The 12,906-nt window shown below is 34.5% G+C and overlaps 1 long non-coding RNA gene across 1 annotated transcript; it reads left to right on the top strand.

Moving 5' to 3' along the window:
• The first annotated feature begins 5,708 nt into the window (after positions 1-5,708).
• On the top strand, positions 5,709-12,624 carry LOC122138827. Its single transcript, XR_006155822.1, has 3 exons — positions 5,709-6,058; positions 7,288-7,367; positions 12,219-12,624. It is a non-coding gene; the product is annotated as an uncharacterized LOC122138827 (long non-coding RNA).
• The last annotated feature ends 282 nt before the right edge of the window (positions 12,625-12,906 follow it).

The following is a 12,906-nucleotide window of genomic DNA, read 5'->3' as shown; positions in this document are numbered from 1 at the left end:
AAAATGATTGTAAAATAAAATAGTGTAAAATAAACTAAAAACTGAATGCAAACTAACTAAAATAACAGTTATGCAAAATAAATACATTTTTGTTATTTCTGTTTTGCAGTTGACAAAATATTCTTTATGGACAAAAACAATTAATTCATGTTAAAATCATCCATTTTCATGGTATATATATGCCATATGTGACACCTCAGTCGCTTTCAGCTGGTTAGGACAAGGAGCGAGTCAGAGAGGTGAGAGACAGATTGAGAGTGAGGAATGTTCTCGCATCATAAAACTTGAGCAGAGATGGTGCCAGCAGCCGCCTTTACCTGTCTGTCCAGCACATCCTCTCAATATTTAATGGCTTCTCAGTGTCACTGCTGCACTGTGAGACTTAAGGTTCTGAATCCCTCGTCTTCCTCAGAATAACACCGCTTCTGCTTCACACTCCAAGGACAATCACTGTCACTCAAAGCTCCAGCACACATTCCGGGATCCACACACACATTGCTGCTGTACGTCTGCAGAAGTTGAGACTCTCATGGCAGTAGCTCAGCAATATTTAGAGGTGCTGCCCACAAGTTACAGCGTGTTTTAAATCAGCCTAACAGCACAGGATTAACAGAGCTTTGAATGAAATCCAGTGCTGAAGGGATATCCTGTGTTCCTGATCCTCATCTTCTTTTCCTTCCAATGAAATGTGTCGTTTCATAAGTACAGTTTCACGGGCCTGCGCTATTTGCAAAAAGAAGCTTTTCTTGCAGCTTGGCGCTGATGATCACATGAGTTTCTGGCACTTTGCAGTGAGAGATCCGAAGGAACATTAACGACCAATGAGCCTTTCTGTTTTAAGATATTGGTATGTTGAAAGATTATGACATGCTTGACATTTGCCACGCATTTTCTTCAGCAAACCTGTATTTACATAGAAATATTTCATCACGGCGGTCTTATTTAATTCTGCTTTTCCACTGCATCTTTAACCGCTCAAGTTTGTTTCTCGGTAGGGGACTAATTACTTCATACATCTCCCTCTCTCATTTGTCGTTTCACAGAACACTACGTAGACCACAGACAAATGAGACGTGGCGTCGAGAGTGTGAAAGAATGTCATGCTGAGTGATTTAAGCACTTCTTATTGTTTTTTTCACATGGATTATCACCTTAAACGCATAGTTTCTACCACAACACAGCTCTTTTTTTTCATACAAAGTGCTGGGAAAGATGGTATGTGGGCATTTTTTAAAACTCAGCACCCTTTTGGTTCAGATGGCTTGTGAAAATAGCTAAAAAGCTGCCGTTATGTGGACATGCGAACTGCAAATGTTTCTTCTGGCGAGCAAAAATGTGATCCCGTGCACCATTTAAAGCTTTTTGTTGAAAGCTGGTGACAGCAAGCTGTGAACAGCATATGCTCGCAGCTACTGCCGGAGCGTAATACCAATGCAAAACCGTTATTATGATGATTATGTGCGATTGTGAACGTAAATACAAGCTGGCTCTGGTTCGCTCTCATTGGTTCATATTTCTGCCTGCATCCTCCAAACATGGTGGGAAGTTCTTGGATAGAAAATGGCTCCCAAAACAGAGCTGTAGTGCCTGTAGGGCCACAGCAACCTCTGGTGTTAGGAAGGCAGTAGTGCATTCGTCCCCATGTCTCTCAGCCCTGCTTTTCATTACAGGGCGGCAGACCTCTCTCTCGCGTGCAAGCCGAAATAGAGCACTGCCCACCTGGACCACTGTGACGGAGATGGGAGGTCCTGTTTCACTGTATAAAATGTAAATTTGACTGTAACCCTGTGAATGATGTAACAATTTCATTATTTGTAATATTGTTATTGGTTTATTTTCTAAAAATTGAAAAAAAGCCCAACTTGACTCTCCTCATTAAAACATGAAATGAGATACAACTGTTATGCAGCGTTCTGTGGTTTGTGTGTGTGTGAGCCTCAGTGTTTGTTTTCCTGATAGCACATTGTACCAGTGCTGCCAAAATCATGGGCTGACTTCCCAAGGAATGCATTATACTAAAAATCTATAGACTGAATACACTGTAAGTTGCATCAGATAAAAGTGGATACAAAATATTTAAAGAACTATTGAGGTTCAATACATTTTTGCTCTGTCAACAGCGTTTGTGGCCTAATGTTGTTTACCACTTGTCACTTATTTTCTTTAAAGAAAAAAAAAACTATTGATTGAAAAAGATTGTAAAATGTCTATTTAATGTAAAAAAAAAAAAAAAAAGGAAAATAATTAAAGTAAATTAAAGGTAAAAGAAATCATTTTCATCATGAACGATAGATCTGTTTTCACATGGACCAATAATATTTCTGTTACATGACTGGCAAAATGTCTTTTATGGTATAATAATGATTACCACAAAAATACATTTCCACACATCCCTCTTTTTCCTTAAAAAATATTAAAAAAAAATTATTGTAAAATGACAGTTGACTTTTTTTGTTGTTGTTAGTTAGTTTGTTTGTTTGTTTTCTACACTAACTAAAATAAAAAGTATAAGGACGCTGTCAAAATGGTCCAATCCATGTGAAATCAGTGGTCGATAATGGCAGTAATGGATAATGGACTGTCCCGGAAGAGAAGAAATTGTTGAATAAAGTAGTTATTTTTATTTTCTTTGTGCACAGAAAATATTATTGTAGCTTTGTAAAATTATGCTTGAACCACTGATGTCACATTTTAACTAGTCCTTTTTATGTTTCTGTGCCTTGATCGTGGTAGGACCCTTACTGTTTATGGAAAATCAGAGAGCTCTCGGATGTCATCAAAAATATCTTAATTTGTGTTCCAAAGATGAAAGAAGATCTTATGGGTTTGGATCGACATGAGAGTGAGTAATTAATGACAGAATTTTAATTTCTGGGTGAACTGTCCCTTTAAAATACTATTTTAATAGAATAGCGAAAAAAAAAAAAAAAGTAAAACAATCTGCATTGGTTTTAGTGTGGAAAAACATACAAATATAATTAAAACAGCTTTAATTCTAGCCTAATTTAAAATGCATTATCTATTCTGGACTGTAATGTAAGTGCTTGTATAAAATAATTGCTTTTACAGTTTCCAAAGACTGGCCTCGTTCACTTGTGTAGTAAGTGCCTCAACATCACCTCAATTTTTAAAAAGAAAAAAGGAGAGCTTAACTTACACAGTAAAGTGGTAAATAAAACAAAGATTATCATCCTCTTTATTTATTTGAGCATCTGGGTTCCACAAAGTTCTACATAATAACAAGGTTCAGCACAGTAGGCAAAACTAAAGAAGGATACATTCGCAAATGAATAAGTAAATTAAAAAAAAAAACGTGGATATGATGCTCAAAAGGAGTAGGCAGAAGCTTAAGCTTCTTGATGCCTACCCCCTTTTATACATTTAAGCAGTAGATACATTTACTATAATCAAGAAGACAATTGACACATATTTATGTTGTCCTATTCCAGTAACTACACAATCCACAATAATGACTCACAACCATTCTGTTGATTCCAAGACAAGGAAAGAAGTCTCCTCAATAAGTACAAAAACCCATCATTGCCTGTAGCAACTAGTCACCAATCTTTTAATTTGATCTTTTGTTCCTTATTGTTATGAATTCAATGCATTTAATGGCCACAACTGTTTATAATTATAAATAGTTTAATTATATTATCTCTTTAGTTTGCCAGTCACAAAATTATTGTAGTGCATTTTACAAGAAAACACTTTCTGCTTTCAATTTCAACAATTTCGTGCTTAATTCAACGTCCTTGCTGTTTCTTTGTAATCGTTTGTGAAATTACTAGCGATTTCTGTGTGTGTACTGAGCTTGGAATGTTACTTTAAATGTTTAAATATCCTGTTGTTTTATTTTCCCAGTCATTACAGTCTCACCAACTTTCTAAACTGAGGTTAAATCACCCTGAAGACAGGAGTAAACTAAAATACCTTTTTTACAAAGTTCACATTGAAGGCATTTGCACGCCCCAAATCATTCCTCACAGGACCGGCCTTTATGCTGCATCTTTTGTGCTGATGTTCCTGTGGGGTGTTTGGGTTTGTCTGCGCTCCCCCTCCTGCTGTTCCCTCCAACCGGATCCCAGTGTCTCCTCACAGCTCGCCCTGCTTCGGAGGCCTCGTTAACGGGCCAATGTGTGAAAGCTCCACGACCTCTCGCTGACCTCGCCGAGACTGGCATGCGAAAAAAACGCCGTCTCTGCGAGGAGAAGTGGGAGTTCAGGAGTTCAGTGCGCAACCCGCTGGCAATCCAACAGTTCTTCTCGTCTAATCCCGACCGCCTTTGCTTTCCCCCTCCTTTACGCCCTGTTAACCACTGCCACCACGGGCTCAGCGGGAACAGCACCAGCGCCAGACCCTCAACAGAACACGACCAAAAACCCCGACGATCATCTTTCACTGGAAACGCGCATGAAAGTGACCGGACTCGACGTGAAATATCTAGATTAATAGAAACGCTCTTTTCTTTTTCGTTCATGGTCGTGACGCCGGTGGCGCTTGCTAACCGGAACAGTCTGAGCTCACACATCATTGCTTTTGAATCGCATTTTTAAAAGATCACGCTGTGGTCATGCTAAAGAAATACGGAAAGTACAGATCTGTGTAAACAGTGGGCATGTGTGTCGCCCTGCGATTCTCTTATTTGAATGGCCGCTAATGTTCATTGTTCCACATATGTGATCTGCAGATATTTAAAAGAGTATTAAGTCAATCAAAGTACAATCAGTGAGCTTCCCAGGCCGTGGCGTGTGCAGCTCACTGAAACGTCTGGGTGATTTTGATGGCCACGTCATACTGTGAATATCCATCTATCACAAGTAAAAGCGGATGGTTTGTTCTGGCTTTTGCTCTGGTCGTGTATATTTTAGTTGAATCATCCCACGCTGGGAAGACTTACTTCCACATCCCTAACAGTTCTCATATTTGCACTCTGTCAGTACAAACATTATACGGTAAAATATTAGAAACGCCATTCAAATGAACCATTACAGGGAATTGTTACAGTGTGAGCAGTTCAAAAAGACCACTTGAGCTCACGATGACGGCTTTTCACACCAGGAAAATATTACTCATTTAAAATCATGTTGTGTGAAAAAATAAACAGAAGTATGATAGCCTTGATAGAAAAGTCTTGCCCCTGATGTTACTTTAAGTTTTCATTTCATGCCATAAAAGTAATAATTCATGTAAATATTGATATTTCTATCTGTAAAAATACTACAAAAATAATATGGGTTGAATTAAATATATATATATATATATATATATATATATATATATATATATATATATATATATATATATATTTTCTTAAGCATATTTGTTGTCTTAAAATATCTACATATTCTTAAAATGTTCCTTTATTTCCTTTTTCAAGAACAAACCTCACCAAAGTCTTTATCTCATTTCAAATTTGGATCTCAGTTAAACTAATCTTTGTTTTAAGGATTATGATTATTAAAATGTGTCATATATATATATATATATATATATATATATATATATATATATATATATATATATATATATATATATATATTTGCTGTTAAATGCACTGGAATGTTATTTTGAAAGTAATATTTTATGACATTTTTTATTTTGTAATTATTTCTTAAAATTCAGCTAGTATAAATTAATAGCTAGTATGTTCTAAATAAATGATGTTCACTGTATATCTTACTCTCCTTTGACGTTTATATAAATGATAAATGATGTTTACTGTGATCTTACGCTCCTTTTCTTACTAACATTTCAATGTTGCAATTATGTTTTGAAAAAGACTTATGAGCCCATTTTAAACAGGTCACTTTCACAGTTCTTCATCATTAGGACAGTTATGACATGAACACTGGTCAGGTGTGGAAGCTTTTTGCCAGATTGCTGTCTAAGTGTAGATTCAGACTGCAGGAGACGGTGTGAGAGAGCAGCTGCTTACATATGGAGACCTGAGCCCAAATTCGCAAGCACTCTAAATGTTTATTTGGAGTGTGCGCTTGGATTTATCTCGGGACATTTGCTTGAAATGAAACTCATTTATATAAGACAAATTCATGAGGTAAGTTTATTTATTTTTTTTTTGTTTTAACTCCCTTGCTCTTTTTTTTTTTTTTTTTGGTCAAAATGTGCAACTTATCCAACATGTACAGTATATAATTTTTAAAATCACACAGTTTGTTCTTGTCCAAATTCTCAGATTTTTTTTTTCTGTAAATAGATATTATTATATTAAGAAATACGTATTATTTTGATTATTAATTTTATTATTTGTTGTTGTTGTGTATACAGTGACTTTTGAAAAGCCACTATATATTAATGACAATGTTGATGATGATGATTATCATTATAAAAAAGACCTAGAAATGCTATGTTAGAATTGCTTAACATATAAATAAAAACGAATACAAAGGCTGTATGTGAAGATATTATTTAAATATGTTTAGAATTAGATTTAAAAAAAAAAAAAAAAAAACTTTGTATAAATGCATGCGAATGTGGAAAAATAAAAATTTCAGCGGTGCACAAGAATTTTCCAGGCCTGCCTTTTTGCCATTAGCAGAAAGAAAATAGCTTTGCAAAAAGGTTTCCCAGTCATGATAAAATTGTATGCATGTAATAATACACTACAGTACAGTAGAACACAGTCATTATTTATGTAATATAACATTCAAAGCATAAATTATTCACAATATGTTTATTTTTGAATAGTCCGTTTAAGTGAATTACTGAGCAGTTGGATGTATTTCCATAATTATTTTAGGCAAAAACCAATTCCAACGAGCTACCAGGTCTGTAAATGGTCAATTCTCATTTCAGAAGCAGTAGTCATCAACAGAAGCAGTAAATGCTCTTCAGGCTTTATGTGGAACAGAGCCACAGGGAATGTATTTGTTTCCATTTCACTGTACATCATGGACAGAATTAGGATACACACACAGGCGCAAATTAAGACCTATTTCAAGACGTCTGCCATTTGCTGTTTCCAAGCACATTCCATTTGAGAGCCAATATTTTTAAACACTTAAATCCTGAAAGATCTTTGATGGTGCTCTGAGATAGATGATCTGGAGCTCCTCCACCCCACAATTACCAGAGATCATCGGCACATCTCTAACTTTAACCAAAGACCTGAGCCTTTTGAAGGTCTGTGGAGGAAGTTAATGCAAAACAGAGATCCAAATGCTTTGCAGATTTGTCCCAGACACACACAATTTGCCAGCCAGAGAGAAAAGGGAGATATAGTACTGTGATGATGTTCAACTGAATTATCTTTTTTTTTTTCCTAAGACAGAAATGGAGAGGAATGGAAACTATATGAGAATGAAAATATGCCAGTGTTCAGCACTTGTGAAACATTAAAAACCAAGGTAAGGGACTTATTAAAGCATTTTAAAAAGGATGTCTACAAAAGATGTCTATTGGTGTTAAAGAAAACAGAAAGTGACTTGCAGTGTGATTTGTGTATTACCTATTAAGGCTCATTTCATATATACATGGGTCAAAGACATTAAGATGTCCACATCAAAAATTTTTTTACAAAAGTGATTTTATGTCCATAGAAAGCACATTAAATGTTAGTTAAGTGTCTACTTTTAAGGTTTCAAATAAGTTTTTGGAGAATAAAATGTCAAAATTTGGTTGAAATAATGTAGCATTGTCATTCAGTGTAACACAATATTTATGTAAAAATTCAAAGAACATGCTTATTCTGACATGTACATGTCAAATGAGTAAAAAATTCTTACTGATCAATGGGCAAAACGTAGGATAGTGGCAAATTTTAAAAATGTAAAATTACAACTAATTAGTATTTGGGGTGAAAGTGATTAGTTTTGTAATATGTCATAAATAGATTTTTGTTGTAAATATACCTGACAAGATTGTTACACTGAATGAAATTTTAGTGGGTCTCTTCTGTAAATCAGGAAAAAATGTATGATATTTATTTTTTGCTCAGGAAAACAAATTTAAAGCAGTATAACACTTTTTTATCCTTAAACCCTTTTTCGTCTTTGACCCACATACATACATACATATATATATATATATATATTATATATATATATATATATTATATATATATATATATATATATATATAGATAGATAGATAGATAGATAGATAGATAGATAGATAGATATATTCTAAGAAGGATTGCAAATGCAAATTTTAGTTCAGTGTCTGCAAGTCAATAACATTAGATTTTATGCTAGAAATGAGGGGCCGCTAGGGAATGTTATAGGGTCCGGGGGAAAAAAAATGTGTGTGTGTGTGTGTGTATGTATAAATATATTAATAAATGTTTAAAATGAGATTAATTAAATAAAATAAATGTTTATTTATCATGATACAAATATCTCCTGCCCAGGTTATTTAGGTGTGATTTTTGATGCTCAGCTGACTTTTAATTTTCGCATTAGACCCTTTCTTTAGGCCTGATGCTGAGAAGCTTATCAAGGCTTGATTATTGTTATTCCCTATTTGTGGGTTTACCAGCAAGTTCCTTTAAGAAGTTGCATATACAAAACTCAGCTCCACACATTTTGACTTACATATCCTCACGCCATCACATTACCCCTGTGCTTCAGCAAATTCATTGGCTCCTGGTTCAATCATGTTTCGATTTTAAAACTTTGATTTTAACCTATAAAGCAGTGCATGGGTTGGCTCAGATTACATTTATGACTTGGTTACTCTATCCACTCCCACTCGTTCTAGCCACTCTGCTGCTTGTCTCTCTTGGTATCAGTTTCGTTGTAAATTAAAAACCATTTCTATAATGCGCCTAAGTTATGGAACTCATTACCTGCATTTATTAGGAACGCTGCTTCTTTGGACTGTTTTAAGAAACTTCTTAAGATGCATCTTTTTAGTAGTTTTTAATTTATGATTTACTACTGTGATTCTATTTATATATATATATATATATATATTATATATATATATATATATATATATATATATATATATATATATATATAATTTTGAATCTGAGCTAAACTTGATTTGTTATTTTGTTTTATACATGTAGTATTTTGAGTCGCGAAAGATGCATTACAAATACAATGTATTATTATTATTATTATTATCTTTACATCTAACAGTACAGTTCTTTGGTGAGAAGGAAAAACAATAATGTAAAAATACAAATGGAATATTTTTTCAAATGATATTTTACACATTCATAATATTAATTTTTACAATGTAAACTGGGTCTGTATAAGGGGCTGCAAAGGAGTGCTAGCAGGTCCTTGGAAATGATGAAAAAATATATTTGCAACAATTAGATTTTTTTATATATATACTGTATATATAAATAGGCTATATGAATATTTTAAATAAAATATTTATTATTTATTATAAATAAATACATTTTACAGTACAGTACTTTAGTAACTGGGGAAAACAATTATTTTGCTAATAATATTTTACACATTCAAAATATTAATTATTACAATATAAATTGGGTCTTTGTACATGAAATGAGTGCTAGGGGGTAAATGGAAAGGTTTAGGAAAAAAAAAACAACAAAAGTATATAATGTAATATAAATAAATAAATGCATCTAATAGTACCTGAGTAGTTTAAAACATAATATTTTATAGTATAATTTGGGTCTGTATACTGTACATAAAAACATATAGCTCCCTTTTAAATTTTAGGAGGGGGGTGATCATATTTAGGTTAAAACCCTTAACACCAAATTTCATTTTAGGCTGCGGTACAAAATAACTTTACATTAATATATGTAGACTTACACACTTCAGAGACACTTCAGAGAACAAATTCCTCCACGGTCGACATGGTTGTGTGTGACCTGCTGAGACTGACCTATTTAACACCGTGAACTGTGCAGTGTGAGGTACAGAAGAATGATAAAGCCTTCCTCTAGAGGCGACAGCGTCACTTCTGACCTGCTTAGTTGACCTACTTAACACTGTGAACTCTGGGTCGTTGGGTAACTCGGCCGGGAACATGCGCAGAGAGAGAAATCCTGTCACATACTACAGTCTTCAATGCCCTCCAGATGTATTCACAGCACACATGCCCTGCAGCTTCATCCAATCTTCTCTGGCACTAAATTGTTTTCATTATGCCATCTGCCACCCTGAAAGAAAAATAAATAGATGGTGGAGAGAGGGGAAGATTTTTTTTTTTTTAACAAACGACACAAAAAAGGTACTCTGTTGCCATCTAGTGACGATTTGTGGGAAAAATATATCAAGGCAAAGAAGAAGAGTAAATTGTGGTCATTTTTTATTTAGCATTCTGTACATAAATATGTGTTTCTTTTATATACAAATATATAACCAACCAATAAGATGAAGACGAATAACACGTCTTGAAGCTAAGCTGGTCCGATTCCTGCTTTCACTGTTAAAAATTCTGAATGCTATAAATAGTTGAGGCTAAAAATCATATACTCACCAAGGCTGCATTTTTATAAAAAAAAAAAAAAAAGGTTAAAATTTTAAAATTACAATTTAAAATAAACTGTTTTTGCTGTTTAATCTTGCATAATCTGTGTACACTACCTTTCAAAAGTTTACTTTTTTTTTCAGCAATGATGCATTACATTGATCATGAACGTGACAGTCAAGACATTTTTAATGTTACAAAATATTTCTATTTCAAGTAAATGCTGTTCTTTTAAACTTGCTACAAAAAATCCTGAAAAAAATTGTATCAGGGTTTTCGCAAATATTAGCAAATCAGTATATTAGAATGATTTCTGTGGGATCGTGTGTCACTGAAGACTGGAGTAATGAAAAAAAAGACTGTTTTACTGTACTTGTTGGTCAAATAAGCCTTGATGAATATACTATATTTCTTACAAAAACATAAATAAATATTATTGACATAAAAACATAAAAAATTAAACATAAAAAATGAAAAACCAAATGCTTTCCAACCAAACGCTTTCTCTCTCTCTCTCTCTCTCTCTCTCTCTCGCTCTCTCTCTCTCTCTCTGTGTGTGTGTGTGTGTGTGTGTACCTAGTGTTTATCAGAATATGGAGACCAAATGTCCCCACAAGGATAGGTCTAATAGCCTATGCTTAAGTGAGTGTGCAGTTGTTCTCTTTCAATTAGATTTTAAGTTTTTCCTTTAACTTGCACCTCTACAAGTGTGTGTGCGCTTTGCCTCACTTGACATTTTTTAGGTCCCAATGAGGAAACAAGCTTATAAATCATATAGAATGAAGTTTATATATATATATATATATATATATATATATATTTAAAGATCTAAAAATGCAGAAAATTTCCTGTGATAAGTTTAGGTGTAGGGCAATAGAAAATACAGTTTGTACTGTATAAAAACCATTACGCCTATGGAATGTCCCCATAAAACATGGAAACACCACGTGTGTGTGTGTGTGTGTGTGTGTGTGTGTGTGTGTGTGTGTGTGTGTGTGTGTGTGTGTCTCAAAATCCAGACTGTGTTTGCAGTTAAAATAAAGATGGCTACTTTGATCAGCAGATGGCAGCATTGTCTTCATTGTTCAGTGAAAGCACCTTTATTCTTTCCTTGGGTCTGAAAAAAACTAAGATTAGTAATTGGTTGTAAAAGGTGCAGTTTTCATCTTTAATTATCTTTAACTTTAATTCACTTTCCAATTCACTCTGAATATCAGTGAATTTATGATTATGTTAACACCAAAAATCCTCATGCACTCAAGGTCTCAGTAAATCCAACTCATCATCTTTTAGTAAGACCCGTCCTGCTCTGTAAATTTTCGAGTAAATCGAATCCACAGAAGAAGAAGGGATGCTCTCTGAAGCATGGCAGAGGCATCAATCACACCGTTTATTTTAAAGCAATACCACACAAAGCAGAAAGTCTGCTTCTTCTGCATTTTCCTTTTAGATTTAAAAGATCAATTACAGTATGCCATACATTTCTGTAAGTTTAATACTTTGATTCTTTAATTTTTAATGCTGTGCTTCAGTTACTTTGCTGATTGGGCACAAAACCGAGGCTGTGTGTGAACACGATACCCTGAGCTAGCTGAATTGATTCCAGAAGGGTGGACTGTGTTGAGATGTGGTCTGGATGCCTCAGTCACAATCTGCTCCTCATCCATCAATCACAAAAGCTTCCATAGCAGACGGAATCATTTATATACTAATCTGTTTTATGTTGATGAAAGGCAAATACATCTGCACTCCTCTTTTATATCATTTTTTTTCTATATCCCTGTTTTTTTTTTTGCTAGTTTGAATGATGGCCGGGTGGCTTCCATGGAGGAATGGCCTCTGTTGGAGCTGTTATCTGTGGCATTATTCTGGCGAGCAATGGGCTGGAGCCTGGAAGGGACAGCTGAGTCATTTGGCAGAGACCGGCGAGCCAGTTGGTCAGGGAAGTTATGAGGACAACACTAGATTTGTGACCCACCTTACAGCTCCGTCTCCCCCCAGGAAGCACAGCCAGCGGTCCAGGAATGAATTTCATGGCAAAAATCATTACCAGCTAATAACCTCCACCTAATGTATAGCACTCTATGTTGTTTTATAGCTAAAATAAATCACAATAAATGACAGTGTTTTCTTGTTGATTTGTAACTATATGAAGCAAAAAACAATGTTTTGTGGTTTGAGGGGGAACTAAAACATGTTTTTGTAGCTCACAGCCTCTTATTGTTTTCTTCAGGCTAAACTAATTGCATTGTGGATTTGAGTTCCAGGTAATGTATTGTAAGTCACTGAAAAAGCATATTCAGAACAGCACTGGGACTTGAATCACTCTGTTTGTCAGTATTTGTCCATGTTGTAGAATATTTAGTGACTCTTTCCGTAGATTACATAGTTTTGGCAGTAGGTGGCGACAAGTGAGCGAGCCATTGAATCATTCAGTCCACTGATTCGTTCAAAAACAGATTTTTAATTTATTTTTTATTGCATTCA

This window comes from Cyprinus carpio, chromosome B11 (genome assembly GCF_018340385.1).
Source record: "Cyprinus carpio isolate SPL01 chromosome B11, ASM1834038v1, whole genome shotgun sequence".
NCBI lineage: Eukaryota > Metazoa > Chordata > Actinopteri > Cypriniformes > Cyprinidae > Cyprinus > Cyprinus carpio.
Note: the sequence above shows the minus strand (reverse complement) of the source record. Positions and strands in the feature narration are given on the sequence as shown.